Source organism: Hemicordylus capensis, chromosome 3 (assembly GCF_027244095.1).
Source record: "Hemicordylus capensis ecotype Gifberg chromosome 3, rHemCap1.1.pri, whole genome shotgun sequence".
Classification (NCBI taxonomy): Eukaryota; Metazoa; Chordata; class Lepidosauria; order Squamata; family Cordylidae; genus Hemicordylus; species Hemicordylus capensis.
Window position 1 is genome coordinate 197,508,768 of NC_069659.1, and position 19,914 is coordinate 197,528,681.

The 19,914-nt window shown below is 46.1% G+C and overlaps 1 protein-coding gene across 15 annotated transcripts in view; it reads right to left on the bottom strand.

Annotated features, from left to right (window-relative positions):
* Positions 1-19,914, bottom strand: part of USP54 (ubiquitin specific peptidase 54) — a 188,222-nt gene that overhangs the window by 147,709 nt on the left and 20,599 nt on the right. For 4 of the 15 annotated variants that reach the window (XM_053306836.1, XM_053306838.1, XM_053306837.1 and 1 more), the window contains exon 1: positions 8,434-8,566. The exons of 3 other annotated variants lie outside the window; for them this stretch is intronic. The gene's annotated coding sequence lies outside the window, so the exon portion shown is untranslated. Of the gene's footprint in view, positions 1-8,210; positions 8,229-8,433; positions 8,614-19,914 lie in introns of those variants that run through there. 8 more of the 15 variants (XM_053306839.1, XM_053306835.1, XM_053306832.1 and 5 more) reach the window with 8 other exon arrangements.

Here is a 19,914-nt window from a genome sequence, read left to right on the forward strand (position 1 = left end):
TACTTCCAGTGACTGTTGCTGGTGTCTATCTTATGTTTCTTTTTATACTGTGAGTCCTTTGGGGACAGGGATCCATCTTATTTATGTATTATTTCTCTGTGTAAACTGCCCTGAGTCATTTTTGGAAGGGCAGTATAGAAATCGAATGAATGAATAAATAAATAAATAAAATGATTTTTTTGAAAAAATCTGGTGCTTTCTGTTACCCAAGTAATGGCATGCACCCTGTCATCTAAATACCAGCCACAGCCATCAGGAGAATGGGCTTTCATCCTGAGAACCAGGGAGTGCCTCGTTAAAGCAGTTTGTTCTTTTGCTGTGCTGTAATAGAGCTTCATGTGTCGGTGGCACATCCCCCTCAATAAACGATGATGCTTTGCAGAACATCCTGTATGGGGCAACTCTAATATTTGATGATGAATCTTGGGCATATAGAGGATACACACATTTTGTAAGTACAAAGAGGCTGATTCTTGTAAAGTGAAGTCTTTCCCAAGATCTGTGAAAATATTTTCACATGCCACAGCAAATGTATTTTTCGTTCCCTTACCACAGAAGGCACTTGTTGAACCACACCCTGTAAATATGTGAAACTCAGTAAGAAGTGTGCATACCTTGTGGGCAACAGTTGCAATGATGATTTGCAAACTAACAATATGACTTTGTTGACCAATCCCATAAATAAAACATAAATTGACTGGCAATTATGACTTGTGACTAATGCTCATGACTGCAACATACATATCTGGACTCCTGGTTATTTATGTTCTACAATTTATTGACAATATGTTGCACATGAATATATATTCTTGTGTCACCTTATTTATGGTCACAACTTAAAATAATAAATTTTTCTAGCTGCAACTGAACCATTCTGAACATATAGGGAATGGCAGTCCATTTCAAGTGCTATGTAAAGTGTGGGGTTCTCATCTATAACTTGGAAATGCTCACACTGTTGGGAATTCTCTCTGGTAAGAGATACCTTTCTAATACAACAGAGTGCACAGAGGCACAATACAGTGGAGTCTGCCCAGGCATGCATGTCTGCTAAGAGCCAAAATAAACTTGGAGCCAGTTCATCGATTCAAATCAATATATGGAGTATTTATTAGTTAACTCCATTCTAGATAGTAAAGTGGAGAGATAGAATCTCTAATCTAGCTAGCTAGCTGGATGCAGATGGATGCATCTCTGCACCCATGGTGCAGGGAAAGAGGAGTTTGCATGTTGCAAGGGAGAAGAAAGGGAAAGAGAAGGAAGAGGAAGTGGCCAGGCAGGAAGGAAGGAAGTCCCTAAGAATAGCAATCTACATACCAAAGGGATAGTGTCAGAGCAGTAAAGAAGGGATGACCAATGTCTTGACCTCTCTAGCCCTCTGACTCACTAGTCTGTCCCCCCCTGTCACTGAGACATGAGACAGCGCGAAGTCCTTCACTTCCAACATACACAGAGTTCAAGAATTTCTGAAGGGCATTCTTATTCTTGCCATCACAAAGGAACTTTTTCTGCTGAGTAGGCATTTGTACTGCTCAGTGCCACATTTTTTCACACTTAAATCAGGATACTGATCTGTGACAAAATCTAAACAGGTGTATTTAAACTTTGCAGCAATTTTATTCACATGCAAACCCATCAAATGTTGAATGACAGCCAAGAGTTTGATAACAGTCATAATAATAGCACCAGAACTTAAGCCATACATGTAACTATGGACCCAACAGCAGACATAATGGACCAGTTCATACATCATGTAAAACCATGTTTAAATCTTAGTTCCACACAACATCTCTGAACCATGGGGAAATACCCCCCCTCCCTGCCCATTCATGAATCAGAAGAACTCCACTTCCAATTGCAGTTAAATACAAAACAAGAATACGAATACAACAGATATTTATATATCGCTTTTCAGTAAAAATTCCCAAAGTAGCTTACATAGACAGATATAAATAAAATACAATGGCTCCCTGTCCCAAAGGGCTCACAATCTAAAAACAAGATCAATCATGCTATCCAAAACAACTGTTTTTGGCTTATTCTAACTAACGTGCTTGAAATAAACAAGGAACTGAAAGACACTTCAAACTTTGGGTTCAGATCCTAGTTTATTTCAAGCCATTTGGGAAGAATAGAACAAGATCAGTCCATTTGGATATCAGGAACAATCTTTCTAACCACAGTTGGAAGTAAAATTTAGGCAGGCCGAGGCGAGAAGGAGTGTGCATTCCCAAGGCTCAGAGGCTTCGTGCAGAACCAATTTTTAACCATAGTTCTAGGTGATGTTTGAAACCTGTCCCATGTGTTTTAGGGACTGCCTCATCTTTTCAAATTCTTCTATTAAAATTTTGCTATCAAAATCTTTGTCTGCATTCATTAGCAATCATCCCACACCAGCCATCTCTTCTCACTGTTACTGAAGTCCTCCCATATTGCGACAAGTTTCACTGAAAAACAGCCATGCCTGTTTTGTGTTAATCCAGTTAAACCACTTTTTGTTTAGCTGCATTCACAAAATCACAGAGACCCTGGTTAAAGAGTTACCTACAATCGCTGAGCTCTGTGGAACTGATTGTGAGAACCCAGAATTTCTGGGCAATCCGGCCACACCTCATTGGTTATTTATCCTGGTAAAATGCAGGTTAACCACAGCAGTGTGACCAGGACTGCCCAGAAATTCCAAGTTCTTACAATCAGCTCAGCAATTCTGATCAACCCTTTAACCCTCACCCCAAGTCATTTTTTTACTTTACTGATGGATTTTTTTTTTACTATGAGTAGGACTTCCTACTACTCCCAAGTAGTTACACTGATTGATAACACTGGATGTACCCATCCAACTTTTACATACCACAGAACACAAACAAATTTAATATTTCACTTAGTGATGACTCTCACATCCCAAGCATGGTGCCCTGTATGACTGCACAACTCACTGAGAATGTGAGTTGTAACCTAAGAAAAACCAACATTTTAAGTGCTACACTACTTCAACATCTAAGTTCTCAGCATGTCAGCTGAAAGGGCACACTGAGACAAACCTAAAGGAAATCATCACAGGTCTGGTAATTGGTCAAGCATATTCTACAGAGCAGTCTCCCACAATCATCAAATCTTTTGTTTGGTTCCTTGTCAGCTCACCTTGGGCATACACTTCTTATATACCTACAAAACCTACATCTTCTGACCATCTAAGCCAAATACTGATAACAATGGTTCACTTTGTGCATGAGGTTGCCTCTCTGGGGGTATGCCTGGCTTGCTGTGTCTCACAGTGCCAACATAGGTCAACTCCTTGCTCAGGAGAGCCTCTGCCAGCTGTATACTGGGAAAATAGTTATATTTCTCACCACAATCCCGTGGGCAGGTTCAGATAAACACAGCTCTACAGACGTGAGAACATTAGGCTGCAGCAGCCCTTTTGAGGGGCTGTGTCCCACTAGGAGAAGTGGGAAAAGACCAGAGAAACACTATGAATGGTTGATTCACTGATGTCATGCTTATTGAAGCCGACATGTTGTGGTTGCTGCTGCTGTGATCCTTTTGACTTTGTTCTGGTGGCTGAAATCCCTGCTTCTGCAAGGTCAGATGCTTCTGAATGAGTTGCTTGTTCCAAACACTACATCTGCCATTATGGGAGGGGCTGGTTTCATCTGCCCTAATAGAACTATGCAGTGGCTCAGACTACTTTTCAGCCACTACTATCTTTCAGTTGAGCTTGCAAGGGACAAAAAACTGAAGTTTCCAGAGAAACTCTCCTATCTTAAATTGCTTAACATAGGAATGGAATGGAATAGAAACTACCCCACCACAGAAAGTCTATTCATTTTTGGGATGTTTTTATCTCAATTGACTTAATATAGGAATGAGACAGAAATCACCCCACCATGGTCTCCATTCATTTTGGGGTGGTTTTCTACCCTGTATCATATTTTTATTAATCACATAAATATAACTGGCGAGTGGCCATATTGTGGATATATTATGTATCAAAGTACTGATAAGAGTATGACAACAAGGCATAACTGAGAGTGCAGTGATTTATTTATGCACATATATGCAGCAAGGGATAGAAATTACCCCCAATCCAAATGATGGTTAATCAGGATTGCCGTGATTGTGTGCTGTGGCTTTTCTGAATCTTTACTGCAAGTTTGTTCAATTGCTTGCAATTAAAGAGAATCCATAACTACTTTGCTCTGAACTGTCCATTTCCATCAGTCCTGACTTCATTGCAGCATTTTGGGTTTGTAACTGGTGGGTTCACCATTTCCAGCCAATATGAAAGAAGATAGTTGGTACAGTTAACCCAATCTTAAGAAAAGAGCCAATTTGCTACAATGCAGATAGCTGAAAGATGCAGATCCCAGTTAGATTCATGCATAGTTAAAACACACACAAAGTTTTAAACCATATCAATGTAAGAGTTCCAGAAAGCCAATAATTGCTTGTCTTTCACCCTTTCATTACCAGATTGATGAATTCATCTGAAGTACAAGGAAACAAAGGAGTCATAAAGGGAAGGTCATTTAACTTTTGATATGGTCTTAAGATACTTATCTACTTGGTCAATAGTATAAACTTCAATAAACTTTAGAATCCCAAATGCTGCATACTCTCATATAAAGGTTTGTGTGCTCCCATACTGCGGTTCTAATAGTGACCACTCAAGACATCATTGCTTGATCCCTGGGCAACAGCTTCTAATCAATTTATTACTTTTATAAACTACCTGATATAAAACATATTCAGGCAGTTTTTATTTTAAAAAAATCTAAAACTACCAACAATTAAAACAATATGTAACATTTTAAACTAAAAACCTGAAGAAACAGGTTTGTCTTGAGGGCTTTCTTAAGGGCAGCCAGAGATGAAGAAGCTCTTATTGTGACAGGGAGTGTATTCCAAAGTATGGATATACACGGACCGTGGAGGCGCAGTCAGACGCCGGTGGGGGGGGGGGTCGCTTTAAGGGCGGGGGGGTTGTACTTACCCCTCCCGCCGCTTTCCCCCCTCCGGCACTTCATTTTAAAGTAAAATCTTCGGGGCGGCAGTGGTCCTCCCTGCCGCCTTGTTGCCTGCCAAACACGGAAGTAATGTCCGCACATGCACGCGTTGCTGACGTCACACAAACTGCGTGGCACACGGGCGGGGACGTTACTTCCGCATTTGGCAGACAACAAGGGGGCAGGGGCGGCAGGTAGGACCACTGCCGCCCCAAAGATTTTACTTTAAAATGGAGTGCCGGAGGGGGGAAAGCGGCAGGAGTAGTAAGTACAACCCCCCCCCCGCCCTTAAAGCGACACACACCCCTGGGCACTGGACCGCCGGACCAGGCAATATGCGAACCAGTTCACAGGCCTCCAACATGGCCTGCAGACCAGTTTGTGCACATTCCTATTCCAAAGTCCAAGGACAAATCATAGAGAAGGCCCAGTTCGATCCATCACCAAATGAGCCAGTGGCAACTAACCAGACCTCTCCTGATGATCTCAGTAGGCGGTGGGGTTCATGATGAAGGAGATCCTCTTAAATACTGTAGGCCCAAACTGCTATGGGCTTTATAGATAATATCGCTTAGTCTGGCTTCTTTTACCAAGGACACTTAAAAATGACATGCATGTATGGAGTTCTCCAAGAAGTGGTACCAAATGTTTTGTAAAAATAATCATCTTTCCAACTGATATGTCCTACTTTTAACGTGTATTGCTTGGTTAAAGACAACATGCTATGTCCAAGCTGATCTTTTATGTTAATACTTTGCCAACAGTATGTATGTTAGTACATACTATATTAGCAAATATCAGCACATTTTTGGCAGCCCCACAGGTCATTTTTATACAAATGGCACTTTGTCAGGCAGAAGTTCGGCAGAAGCATTTGCTAATCACTTCTACCAACTATTAGATACCATGCCTGTGCAGAGACTACAGCTCTAGATAACTTATTAGCATATCTGGTATCTGCTCCAAAGCATTTTTATATTGCAATAAAGACTTGAATAGCCATGCTTGAGGAGCACCAACTCAAACGGCCAAAATTACAAATCAAAGTTCCTTGGCACCATTTAATAGGGTTGTGTGTTGGAGCACGCAATTCCAGTGAATCTACAATGCTCTCCTTGTGCCACGCACAGGCAGTCACTCCCAGCACAGATCTTCACACTTCAGCATGAAGGGACCTCTTCTATGGGAACCAGATGCAGGGAAGCTGGGAAGACTTGCAGAGATATCGAGGAACTGTAGTTCCTCCCACTGCTACCGCCATAGAGCTGGGATGAACTACAGTTCCCAGATGCTTCCCCACATGTCCACACACTCTCCAAGTGGTATGGTTTCCATAGAAGATGGCTTCTCACACCGGAAATTGGAGGAACTGTATGGAGATGGCTGCCCAGGGAGCAGCTACTTCTAATAAAAACACTGGGGAGTGTGAGCGCTGAAGATTCATCAGGATCCGACACTCCAATGAACAGTCCTACCATTAAGTTTCCAGGTTTTTATGTACTGAGGCTAAATGTATGTTTGGATGAGGGAATGAAGTGGCCCTGCAGAGCAGCACACTGGAAAAGATGTAGGTAGAGGCAACAATTAGGTCCTGCCACAGACAGAGAAAACTCTGTCCAAGACTAATCTGCTGCTATAGGCATCTCCTCCCAATTGACCCAGAAGAGCCCAAAATAAATAGTTTATATTTCCAAACTCAGTTTGGAAACTCAATCACCATGATTATTCCACAGAAATCACACACTGTTGTGGGACACAGAATTAATTCAAGCATCTGGTAGCTCCCAGAAAATCTCTAGGAACCTGGAACTTATTTTCAGTGGAGACTTCTGAAAAGAGAATCATACTATGTGCGAGTCATCAAGGGCCCCATTGCTGAATATAAAGATTGGATTCAAATAAGCCCACGCAGAATCTGATGGGTCTTTGGCCTGCAGCAGCACTCCTTGCTCACCCATACACTCACACATGCGTGCAGCAGCTCGCTCTCACTCACATGCACGTGCAACAGCTCATTCACTTACATGCAGCAGCGTCACTCCATTCATAGCTTAAATACATAGCAGAACTCCAGAGTCTAGGCCACTAAGTTGCACAGTTCTTCTCTAATTCAAATCCACAAGGGGTGGACTAAATTCTGGACTTCACCTGCAGCTAACTACCACCATAGAAAGACAACCAGCTGCATCTCCTCCTATACAAACCTGAGACTGGCTCAGGTTGAGCAACTGCTCACCTAGGGATGCTATCCAGCATGTGCATTGACAGCAGTTCATTGCATATGCAACTGCACTCCAACAAACCATATTTCCAGTCTCATAAGATAACTGAACAGTGGGTACATTTAATAACGCTGCTACATTTATGAATCTTAGGTGTTAGTAGCATCCTTCAAGTAGTGGGTAAGAGATTCAAGTAAATTGCACAAAGAACCTTTTCTGAAGTAGTTAGTAAATGAATTCTACCAGTGTTTCAACTGTTACACATTCTCTTCTCCACTCCCACTAACACACAATCATTCATAAGTCAAAAACAAACATTTCTTCCTCCCAAAATGTGAGTGAATAAAAATCTACTACGGCCATATACTATCATTTGCAATCTTTCTAGATTCTGTGCTAGATTAATTTAGATTTAATGTTATGGCTCTAGGGGGGAAAAGCCTGCTATACCTAACAGCAAATATTAAGTGTCTAAAATAACTCATATTTAAATGCCTAAAGATACTGTGAGGCCTGGTTCTTCTAAAGTGGAAGCAAGAGAATGGTAAGAAGAATGTCTAACAAGTCAATCTAAAATACATTATTAGCTGACAGCATTTCTGGAGACTTTTTATCCACCGTTTCATATTGATAGCTCTTGCATTATTATACCACATTATCTCAATACAGTCCAGCAATTACATCACAGACCATAAAGCAGCCTGTCAGTTAATATCAAAAGGATGAAACAGAAGATTTTTCCTTAACTTTAGCTCTTTGTGCCTAGCTTGCTTGTGTTAATTAAATCTGCAAAAGAGAAATTTTAAAAAATTGAGGTTCAGCAAGCAGTGCCTGGGGACTAAAAATATTTCTCATTATACACTTAAGTATATTATACTAGGAGTAACACAGCATCACCTCTTTATGTATGAGGAAGCAGGCAAAATTCCTCAAGAAACCCACACACAACATGTTCTTTTTTAGGAAGGAAGCATATGCTTACTATCATTGAGAATCAACCTCTGAAACATCCTCTCTTCACATGGGACACTGGTATTAATATCAATTTTTAAAACCTTTTCAACTTGCTCTAATTCTTCCACAGTCCTTAATTAAGAAGCATGCTGTTCATGTCACCTTCACACTGCAGTTCATTCCTTCATATGACTTTAGCGTTCTCTCTCTCTCTCTCTCTCTCTCTCTCTCTCTCTCTATTTAATACTTACAAACTGCTTGTGCTCGATCCATGTCTTACTCCTCCCAGCTAGAGAGCTGCGATTAGGAAATCATTTCCTCCTCTGCATCCATCTCTCTCAAGCAAGTCTCCTTAGAAAGATGACATCATCGCTACAGACATGCACCTGATTCTCAGGAAGCTGCCCCTCCTCCAACAAGCAGGTCTTTTTTTTTTAAAGTGACAGCCAGAGACCGCCCCTGCCAGTGTGTTCTCAGCACTGCAGAACATACTCCCATAATCATTCCACTTCTGCATTTTTCCTGCTCTGCTTCACTCAGCCAGGATGCAAATTGCTCCCACAGAAAAGCCACAGCAAAGAAATTCCCTTTACAGCAAGAATGCAGCTATCAATTCACAAGTGCAGAGTGCCAAATGCTACCCTGAAGAAAATACAATGTAATCCCATAATTCTATCCTCTCTAACCTTCGGATTTTACACTAAGATTTCAAAAACATTTAACCTCCATATACATTCCCTTCATTCCCTACACAGTCACATCAAAACTGCTTCTTTCTCAACCCTACTATTAACATCAGGATGTCATATGAAAAATATAACAGGTGGCTAAATTCCAGAAAACAAAGAACAAAAAAACAGCCAGGCTTCAATCCCTTCCACCACAGACTGACTTGTGCTCACAGTTCTTTGCCTTCCACCGCCAGCAATGAATGTGTATATGTAGACTTGCCCGGTCTCCTGGTCTGGCTTGGAGCCTCAGGGCTATGGCTGCCTGCAGGATGGGAGGAGGAAGGATGAGGAAGGGCTGGGAAGCAGAGCAGTGGCCCTCTTCGTTTCTTCTCTTCTTCCAGCCCAGATGGCACACATCCCGCTGCCACTGAAACACTCTACTTTCTATTCTTCCAGAGTAAGCCCTCTTCTCTCTCCACTCCCCTCCGGGAGCCTTGAGGAGGTCTTGCTCTCCCCTCCTTGGTAGGAGGGGCATTCAGGGGGTAGCCCACCTCGGAAACTAGCAAGCACCCCTTGCACAGGTGGGCACCCCTTCACTAGAGGGGGAGGGAGAGGAGGAAGCAGTTGTGGAAGGGACTGTTTGCGAGTTCGTGTGTTTCACAGAGTATTTATCTCTAGCAGTATTTGGAAAACTGCTTTTGAATAAAAGTCGTCTCATTCACATTCTGTATGGTCTTGAATTTGCTGCTAACCATTCTCACAATGTACACCAGTTTGGGAACCCTTAAACGTTTGAAATGAAGTGGGGTTGGGGCCATAGTTCAGTAGAAGAGCAGAAGGTCCCAGGTTCAGTCCGTGGCAGCATCTCCAGGTAGGGCTGGGAAAGACTCCTGCCTGAAATCCTGAAGAAGCTACTGCCAGTAAATACTGAGCTAGAAGTGGTCTGACTCAGGATAAGGCAGCCAGCTTCCTATGTTTCTGTGTAAACTGAAAACCAACTTTCTGCAGCAACCATCCTTGGGTGCTTGTGCATTCACAACAGCATCCTAGCCACTGGTCTTGTAATAGCAAGCATGAATTGTCCCCTTTGCTAAGTAGAGTCCACCCTGGTTTGCATTTGAATGGGAGACTGCATGTGAGCACTTTAAGATATTCCCCTTAGGGGATGATGCCACTCTGGGAAGAGCATCCGCATGCATGCATCCACAAGGTTCCAAGTTCCTTCCCTGGCATCATCTCCAGATAGGACTGGGAGAGAGTCCTGCCTGCAACCTTGGAGCAGCCGCTGCCAGTCTGTGTAGATAATACTGAGCTAGATAGACCAAAGGACTGACTTGGCTTCCTATGTTCTGGGCCATTCTTAACCATGCATTTACAATGGTCTAGAAGGAGAGAAGGCAGTGGAGCAGTGGCAATTGGCTTGGAAAGGAAAAGGAGAAGACCAAGTGGCACAGTACAGCGGTGGATGATAGCGCCGGCACAGCCGGCTGCTCTCCATTTCAACACATACACAGAGTGAACGGCAAAAGGGTAGACGGAAGTTTCAGGGTATGGGCTTACCAGCAGTGTTCCCTCTAAGGCGTGCACACGTGCGTGTGCTCACACGTTTTTTGATGTCCGCTCAGTTAATTTTAGATCCCACTCAGGATTCCCAGGGAATCCTTCCTGATTCCCGCTTGAATCAGGAAGGTCCCACTCTGAATGCACATCCCACTCTGAATGCGCACACTGCCTTGGTACTACCTGAAGGTCCCACTCTGAATGCGCACACTGCCTTGGTACTACCATCCAGAACAAAACTCATTCCGCACACAGTTTTCCCAGCGGCCACAGGCTATTCCAACCAACCACTCCCCCAAAATGCCTCAGGCAACAACACTGCAGGATGATGCAAGAGGGCCACCACTACCATCAGTTTCACAATAGCCCTGAAAACAAAGGGGCATGTAAAAAGGTTTGCCCTTCTTCCACACACCCCTTCATCCTACCCCCCCCCCAAATTAGAGTCTCTGCTGAGAACCTTGGGTTCACCCCTCTGACAGGCACCATACGTCTTGTTGGTCTGACTTGGCCCAGCCAAGATGGGGCTCAGGAATGGGCTGTGGCAAGATCACAGGAGCAGCAGGAATGGTCCAGGAGCAGCAGTGCAGCCCACTGGCTGAGCCAAATGGGGGCAGAAGAAGTGAGTGCTTGCATGGGTGTAAGGTGTGGGTGCGGGGGTGGGGATGGGAAGGAAAGAGAGAAAACTTGGAAGCATAGGGTGGGAGAAAAGGGAAGCAAGGAAGAAAGTCGGGGTGGACTGTAGAGGAAGGAAGGATAGATGTACACAGGGATGCAATACCCTGTGTGTAGGCGAGAGAGAGAGAGAGAGAGAGAGAGAGAGAGAGAGAGAGAGAGAGAGAGAAGGGTGTGTTTGGATAAAAGAGGTTGGCTGATTTCTCTGAGTGATTTACATTGCATGGGTTTTGAGCCCTCCATTTTCCTTTCTTGTTTTTCAGCTGATACTCTAACATTTTGTGTCTCAACTGATCTCAACAAAACACTACTGGTAAGACTCATAAAACCTGCCTTGTTCCTTTAAACCCCTCTTTCCCCTTCATTGGTGAGAGAAATAACAACTGTTCATAGAAAACTACAGAAAAATCAGACTTTTAATGTAGTTGAGATTGGGAAGCAACAATATCTTGGATGTGTGTCCCCCTGACCCACAACACAGAGATGGTAGCAGCAACAGATAGGAGCTCCCCCTCCTGCTAATAAGATGTGCTATTCTATGTTATCTGCCCTAGTGGTTGCATATGAATGGGAGACTTGATGTATGAGCACTGCAAGAGCTTCTCCAAGATAGGGCTGAGAGAGATTCCTGCCTGCAACCTTGGAGAAGCTGCTGCCAGTCTGTGAAGACAACACTGAGCTAGATAGACCAATGGTCTGACTCAGTATATGGCAGTTTCCTATGTTCTTATGTTATTTTCTCTACGCTGTCAACATTCTGTAAGGTCCTAGAAGCTTAGTGGGCCATTCTTTGTAAAACAAGGGGGTGGGGAAAATGGTGTGCCACACCTCGTACAATTCGAACATCATGTCTAGCCCAGGTACACTAGGGGTGCACAATCTGAGTATGCACCCATGCTAGATCGTGTATATATCATAGCCCCACAGCCTTCCAACATATGGCACACTTATGGCAAACATTGTTCCAGGCCATTCAACAACATATATACATGAATTCTTAGTGACCAAATCCCCATTCAGAATCTACTAATTTTTATAAGACAGAAAAAGGTTGTCCACATGATCAACTTACCCAGGCCTGGGGAGGCAGGCTCCTCCCTGCCTCCCTACATATGAGCACGAAGTGTTCCCATGCTCTCCTGCTCGTGCACCAGACAAGCAGCACAACAGCAAGCAGCAGAGCCAGGATCTAGAGGACTTCCTCCTTCAGCATCCCACAATGCCCCATGCAAGGAACACATTGGGGAGTTTCCCCACTGCCAAGCACTCCTGGCTCTATGGACACTTGGGCTGCAGGCAGCCTGAGCATCTACACAACTGTGAGGGGTGAGGTAGAAGGCTGCATACCCTTTTAGCCCAGGTAAAAAACCCAGGCTACCCGGCTGAAGAGAACTGGGATTGGGACCAATCCCAGTGCTCCAAACAACCAATCCTACTCGGGTAGGGCTGTGCAAATCTGGGTAAGTCTGGTTGTGTGAATGACCTTAAAAAGTCTCCCTACCTCTTAAAAAGTGGTCATTAAAGCCCAGTGATGGAGCAGCAGCCAAATAATTAAAGCGGATGCTGCAGTTTTATTGAGAACTAGCTGGGCTGGGTGCAGAGCACCTGCACTTCTAGTTCTCCCCACCACCCGTCAGCTTCCCCACAAGCCTGTCCAGCAGTGTTCCTTCTAAGGTGTGCACATGTGTATGTGCTCACAAGTTTTTTGATGTCTGCTTGGTTAATTTTAGATCCCGCTCAGGTTGAATCAAGAAGGTCCCATTCCAAACGCACATGTGCACACACCACCCTGACACTGCCACTCTCTCCTGCCTTCCCTCCCCCTCCCACCCCACTCTCTTGCCCTCCCCTCCCCCTGCCCCACTATTGCCCTCCCCTCCCCCTCCCCCTTTGCCTCCCCCTCTCTCTTGCCCTCCCCTCCCCCCTGCCCTTCCCCTCCCCCACTCTCTTGACCTCTCCCTCCCCCTCTCTCTTGTCCTACCCCTCCCCCTCTCTCTTGTCCTACCCCTCCCCTCCCCCCTCTCTTACCCTCCCCCTCCTCTTGATCTTTCTCTTGCCCTCCCATGGCTCCTGCTCTGCTCCCTCCAACTATCGACCTATTAGTTTGCTATCGGTGACAGGCAAACTTTATGCCCGCTATCTTTTGTATAAGCTGGAGAGTTGGATGTTGGAGCACCACATTTTGGACCCTGAGCAGGTGGGATTTAGGGCCGGTCACTCGACGTTGGATCATTGTATGGTACTATACCATCTGGCATGCAAATATACAGCTGCCCCTAAAGGTAAATTCTATGTCGCATTTATGGACTTGCGAGCGGCCTTCTATTCTATACCAAGAGATTTGTTATGGGCCAAACTTAGCGAAACATCCATTGATAAAAGGCTTTTATTTCTAATCAGATGTCTCTATGTTAATTCCTCCATTCGAGTTAGATACGATCCCTCAGGGGCCCTAACTGGCTATATTGCTACCACTCGTGGAGTTAGGCAAGGTTGCTTGCTGGCGCCTGTATTGTTTAACCTATTTATAAATGATCTGGCCCAGGTTTTGGGAAAGGTGGATGCCCACTTCCCCAAACTGGCAGACATACAAGTACTGGCGCTACTATATGCTGATGACACGGTGCTCCTATCCCAGTCTTGGCTTGGTTTAACAAGACTTCTCAAAGCGTTTGCCCACTATTGTAACTCAAATAAACTTTCCATTAATTTCGATAAGTCTAAGGTTTTGGTATTCTCAAACGCTAGGAAAATTTGTAACTGGAGGATTAATAAGATCTGTATAGAACAGGTCACCAAGTTCAAATATCTTGGGATCTATTTTCAGGCCAATCTAAATTTGAAATCTCAGCGCCTTTATGCTATCTCTTTGGCACACAATACATTATTTGCCTTCTTGTGCTTTTTCTTTAGAAGAGGCGCTCAATTTATACCCATGGCCTTGCGTGTGTTTTGCGCTAAAATTGCAGCTCAGTTGTTCTTTAGTGTCTCCATATGGACTCGGGGATCTGTTTGGATATTGAATTGATACAGTCTAGATTCCTTTGAGCAGGGATGGGGAACCTTGGCCCTCCAGATGTTGTTGAACTACAACTCCCATCATCCCCAGCCACAATTATTCAAAAACAGCTGGAGGGCCAAGGTTCCCCACCCCTGCCTTAGAGCTATCTTCCGAGTCCCTAAATGCGTGTCCTAAGCTATACTTTGCCTCGAGACTGGTTCCTGCTCGATCTCCTGTCTAGCCTGGGAGGCTTCTCTTATACGCTGGCTCAAACTTTGCTTGAACTCCCAGAGATCTCTTTATGTTCAACATATGTGGAGGGATTCTTTTTCTAATCCATGGTTGTCTGCAATTATCAACAAAATGCTGAATATGGGGCTTTATCCCTCTCACATTCTCTCCTTGGGCTATGTAAAGGCGAAGGTCTTTTTCATCCAGCGTCTAAAGGATATTGAACATCAACATCTGGTTGCCCTTGGAAATAGATGCTGCTCCCCCTTATATCTTGGCATCTCCCTCCCAGCTAGAAACCAGGCTGCCAGATACTTATCTTCCCTCCAATTCGTCAAATTCAGGTTGGCCTTTGCTAGAGCCAGGTTGAATGTATTACCTTCTGCTATACTCCTAAGCAGGTTTTCTAAAGATCCTACTACTTCGGGGTTGTGCTCGTGCGGAGAGGGTAGCCTTGAAACTGTCACTCACATCTTGCTATATTGCCCCTTGTATCGTGATTCTAGGAGATAACTATTGGCTCCTACTTTACAGTAGCTCCCTGGTAGGCCTGATTCCTTCTATCTTAACTACTGCCTGGCTGACCCTAATGACGAAGTCACCAGGATAGTGGCTAGGTTCATTTATGGGGCTATGAGACAGACATCCTGCCATGATTTTTTATAATGTATTTCTAGTTTTATCTGCATGTCTGTTTTTAAAAACAGATAAAAACAGTTTTATCTGTTTCTATATTTTTGATATTCTTATTGATATTTATTGTTTTGTTCCTATTATTTTCGTTCTGGTTAGCTTAAGGCTGTAATAAAATTGATTCTGATTCCCTCTCTCTCTCTTGCCCTCTCCTCTCCTTGCCCTCCCCCTCCCCACACTGAGTACTTTACCTCCACTGCCACAGGCCAGGCCCTCCTTAGGGCGGCGGCCAGCAAGGAGCCCATTCCTCCTCCCAGGCGGCAAACAGGGAAGTCCCACCACCTGGTTCCCTCCCGCCCCAGCCTCCCACGGGTGCCTTGTCTCAACAGGCACCTCCGTGGCCGGGCCCGCTGATGCGGGCAAGTGGGCCGGGCATGCAGGCCCACCGCCGAGCCAAGTGCCGGCTCCGTGGCCCACCGCTTGCCTCTGCTTGCATCCCAGTGCCAGTCCCGACCCCCACACAGAACATCTGTGTGCTCTTTGGGGCCGGCTACCTCTCCCACCACCACCTGCCCCAGTCTTCGGCCAGGCCACCTCCGCAGATGGGCCTTCCACCTTGCCTCACCTCCACGGCCGGGCCCACTGCAACTGCCGCCGCGGCCTGGCCCGCTGTCGCCGCCTTGCCTCTGCAGCCGCCCGGCCGGCCAAATCTCCTGGGTGCGCCCCAACCAATCAGGTGCCTCCACTGCCCAGCCAATTAGCTGGGCACCGGGACGCACATTCCAAGGCACACCTAGGATAATTAATAGGAACATTGGTCTTACCGTGAAGGGTTCTTTTTCCTGGTGGTAGGAGAGCCTCAGAAACGGGTTATGGAGTGCGCATGCTCGAGACAGAACTGGACATGTGACTCTTTGTGGGCGTAGCTGCCTTCCAGTTCCAGGAGTGTTGAGCGAGGAAAATATGAGTCTTGGAGAGAGCTCATCAAGTCCTTAAGGACTGAATAGTAGAAACTGTGCAAATGAGAGAACTAGAAAAACACACGTATAATAACCAGATTAAGGTAACGACAGGAACGAGTACAGAAATAGGAGGGAGAAGACTCTGGATCCCTGAGAGCCGTCTGACACCTCCCTCTTGAGAACGGCCACCCCACGAGAAAAAGAGCATCCGGGTGGGGCTGAGGTTCCTTTTTCCCCAGTGGTAGGAGAGCCTCAGAAACGGGACGTGCCCAAGCTACAGACTGCAGTCCCAGGTGGGAAGGATGCGGCTACAATACCTGTTGTAATACGGTATGCCCAAAGGCCGCCTGACGTTCATTGAATTCAGAAATTTTGTAGTGTTTAATGAATGGCGAAGCCGACGACCATGTAGGCTGCCCTACAATACCCATGGACCGGGGATAGAAAGAAACAAATAGGGCATCCAACTTCCTAAAGTCTTTGGTTCTTTTGAGGTAAGTATGCAAAGCCCTGCGGACGTCTAACTTGTGCCATAGTTTCTCCCTCCTATGGACAGGTGAAGGACAGAAGGATGGGAGAACAATAACCTGAGACTTATGAAACACTGAGTTAACCTTAGGTAGGAAGGTTTCATCCAGCCTCAAGATCACAGCATCGTCTTGAAAGGTGCAAAATTCCTTCCTGGAAGATAGGGCCCCCAGCTCTGACATCCTCCGAGCTGAGGTGATTGCCACTAAAAACAGAACTTTATATGAGAGGACCTTTAGGGGAATAGTTGAAATAGGCTCAAAAGGTGGCTTGGTGAGTGCATTAAGCACCTTGTTGAGGTTCCAAGTGGGGAAACGCCGGACGGTAGGAGGAGCAAGATTTGTGGCCCCTCTAAGAAACCTCGCAATGTGAGGATGGAGGGAGTGCTGGTTTTTTGAAGTAATTTCGAGAACGGAAGCCAGAGCCGAGACCTGTTGTCGTAGGGTGGAGGGTCGCAGCTGAAGCTTCAGCCCTTCTTGCAGAAAACTTAATACCTCCAGCACCCCTGCTTGCTTGGGATCGACACTGTTCCGGAAGGCCCATTTGGTGAAGGCCGACCAAGTGATTTGATAGATCCGTTGTGTAGAGGTTCTTCTGGATGCCAATATTGTGTCCAATACTGGATCTGAATAACCTCGAGCCGCTAACTTCAAGCGCTCAATCTCCAGGCGCTCAGCTGTAGCCAGTCCAGGTCTGGATGATGTACCGGGCCTTGATGAAGTAGGTCGTGGCGATGCGGTAGGAACCACGGCCTTCTGACCACCAACTCGACTATGGTGGAGAACCAGGGTCGTCTGGGCCAATGTGGCACCACCAGGATGAGATCCGCCTGTTCCTGCATCGCTTTCCTGAGTACCTTCATGATTATGGGGATCAGAAGGAAGGCGTACATCAGGCCCCTCGGCCAATGAGAAAGCAGGGCGTCCGTTCCCTCTGCCTGGTGAGACTGATACCTGGTGAAGTAGCGCTGTAGCTGATGGTTGGTGTCGGATGCGAAGAGGTCCACCGATGCACGACCCAGGTGATCCAATATCTGAGCAAAGATCTCTGGGTGTAGTGCCCATTCTCCCAGGTCCAACGTCTTGCGACTTAGCCAGTCTGCCAGGTCGTTTTCCTCCCCTTTCAGATGTTCCGCTGATAGGGACATGAGGTTTGACTCTGCCCATAGAAACAGACGGTTTGACTCTTCCATCAGTTTTCACGATCTGGTGCCCCCCTGACGATTGACGTGGGCTTTCACCGTTACATTGTCCGTTCTTATGAGGACATGTTGGTTTACAAGGAGGTTCTGGAAATGGAGAAGTGCAAGGCGGGCTGCCCTGAGCTCCAGCCAATTGATGGGGTGTCGTGATTCCTCCGGCGTCCATGTTCCTTGTGTGAAGAGACCCTGGCAATGTGCTCCCCAACCGGAGAGACTGGCATCTGTCGTTAGAACTATTCTTGTAGGAACTTCCAGTAAGTGGTCTCTGGTTATAGCCGGGGAGAGCCACCAGTGTATTGATCTCTGAACATGTCGTGGCACCTCTACAAGGGTCCTCATACCCGCCATTATGTGGTCCTGCCACGGCAGAAGCAGCCACTGCAGGGGGTGGGAATGCCATCTGGCCCATGGGGTGCAGGTCAGACAGGCTATCATGGACCCGAGTGCCTGTGATAGCGTCATGACGTCCAATGTCCGTTTGGTCAATAAAGGCCCCAATTGTTGTTTCAACCATTCCCTCCTCTCCTGTGATAAGGAGATTGTGCCCTGTGCGGTGTCGAACAGAGCCCCGAGATGCACTAACTGTTGGGTCAGTATCAGGTGGCTCTTCTGAAGATTTACGACGAAGCCGTGGTCCCCGAGGGTCTGCAGCGTGGTCCTGATGTCCCTGAAGGCTTGAGGCCTTGACCTGGCTCTCAGAAGCAAATCGTCTAGGTATGGGTGGATATGGATGCCCCTGAGGCGCAGGTGTGAAATCAGGGACACCAGAACCTTGGTGAAGACCCTCGGGGCGGATGACAGGCCGAACGGAAGCGCCTGATATTGGTAGTGGTTTCCGTTGTAGGCGAACCAGAGATATTGTCAAGACTGCACCGCGATCAGGATATGTAGATATGCTTCTGTCAGGTCGAACGCTGCCAAGAAGTCCCCTGGTTGTATGGTCTCCTTGATCGATTGGAGTGACTCCATCCGAAACTTTTTCTTTTTCACGTAACGACTGAATGCCTTCAAATCCAAAACAGCGCGCCAGGAACCGTCTTTTTTCGGCACAAGGAATAGGATGGAGTAAGTGCCTTGAAAAAGTTGCAAATGAGGGACTGGTTCTATGGCTTTGATTTGAAGAAGATGTTGCACTGCCTGCAGCATTCGAAGATGTTTGTCCGGAACAGAAGATCTTGCAGTGGGAATAAATCTTTGACAAGGTATGGAGGACACCTCGATATTGTAACCGTTTGTGACCACATCTAGCACCCAAGCGTCAGCAGCTGTAGACATCCAGGTGGTGCAGAACTCTGAAAGTCTGCCGCCTATGGAAGTGGCGTCATTGTTTCCTGTAAGTGGTTGCACCAGCAAATGATTTTTGGTTAGATCCTCTGGTGCTGCCTCTGTAACGCTGTCTCCACTGGTATCGTCCCGATCCTCTAGTTTGATTGACTCTGGAGTCTCTAGACTGATACCCCTGGTTGTAATTGGGGAGAGGATGGTTGAACTGCTGTCTGAAGGGCCGAAATGTGCGTGTGGAGCCACAAAAAAAACCCCCGGGAGTACCTGCGAGCAGTAGGCATTATTTTCTTTTTATCGCATGAGTCCACCAGGACTGGTTCAAGGGCCGGACCAAAAAGGTTTTCACCTCCAAAAGGGGCAGAGATCAAGGCCAACTTTGACTTATAATCAGCGTTCCACGACTTAAGCCACAAGGCCCTGCAAATTGCAACGCCCGCCGCCATGGACCTAGATGATTGTTGAATCCCATCAAAACTAGAATTCACCATCAGGGCTGCTGCTTTGGCCATCTTATTAATTCCCTGTCTAAGCTTGGGCAATTCTGGGGGGACCATCTTAACAAGCTCTTTGGCCCAGAGCAGAGACGCTCTGGCAAATATAGAATTCATTGTGGCAATCTTGATGGTGGAAGCAGTGGCGTCGTGAATTTTCTTGAGCAGTGACTCGCAACGTCTGTCCTCCTGCGTTTTAAGCTGTTCCTGTCCCACTGCCTGCACAATTGCCCCAGACACCAGTTGTGCCACTGGAGATTCTACCCTAGGGGTGGCAAGAAGTTTTGACACGTCATTAGCCAGCACATAGTGTTTTGGGGGTATATTGCCTATCGGTTTGGAGGCCATGGGGCGTTGCCACTCAGCACATAACACATTCTTGAATAATGGTGAAAAGGGGACTGCTGGACTCACCACTTCCGACGTTGGGAACACCTGTTGATCCAATGCAGGTGTTGTGCCCTCCTGTTCTGGGGTAGCAACGTCATTGATTAT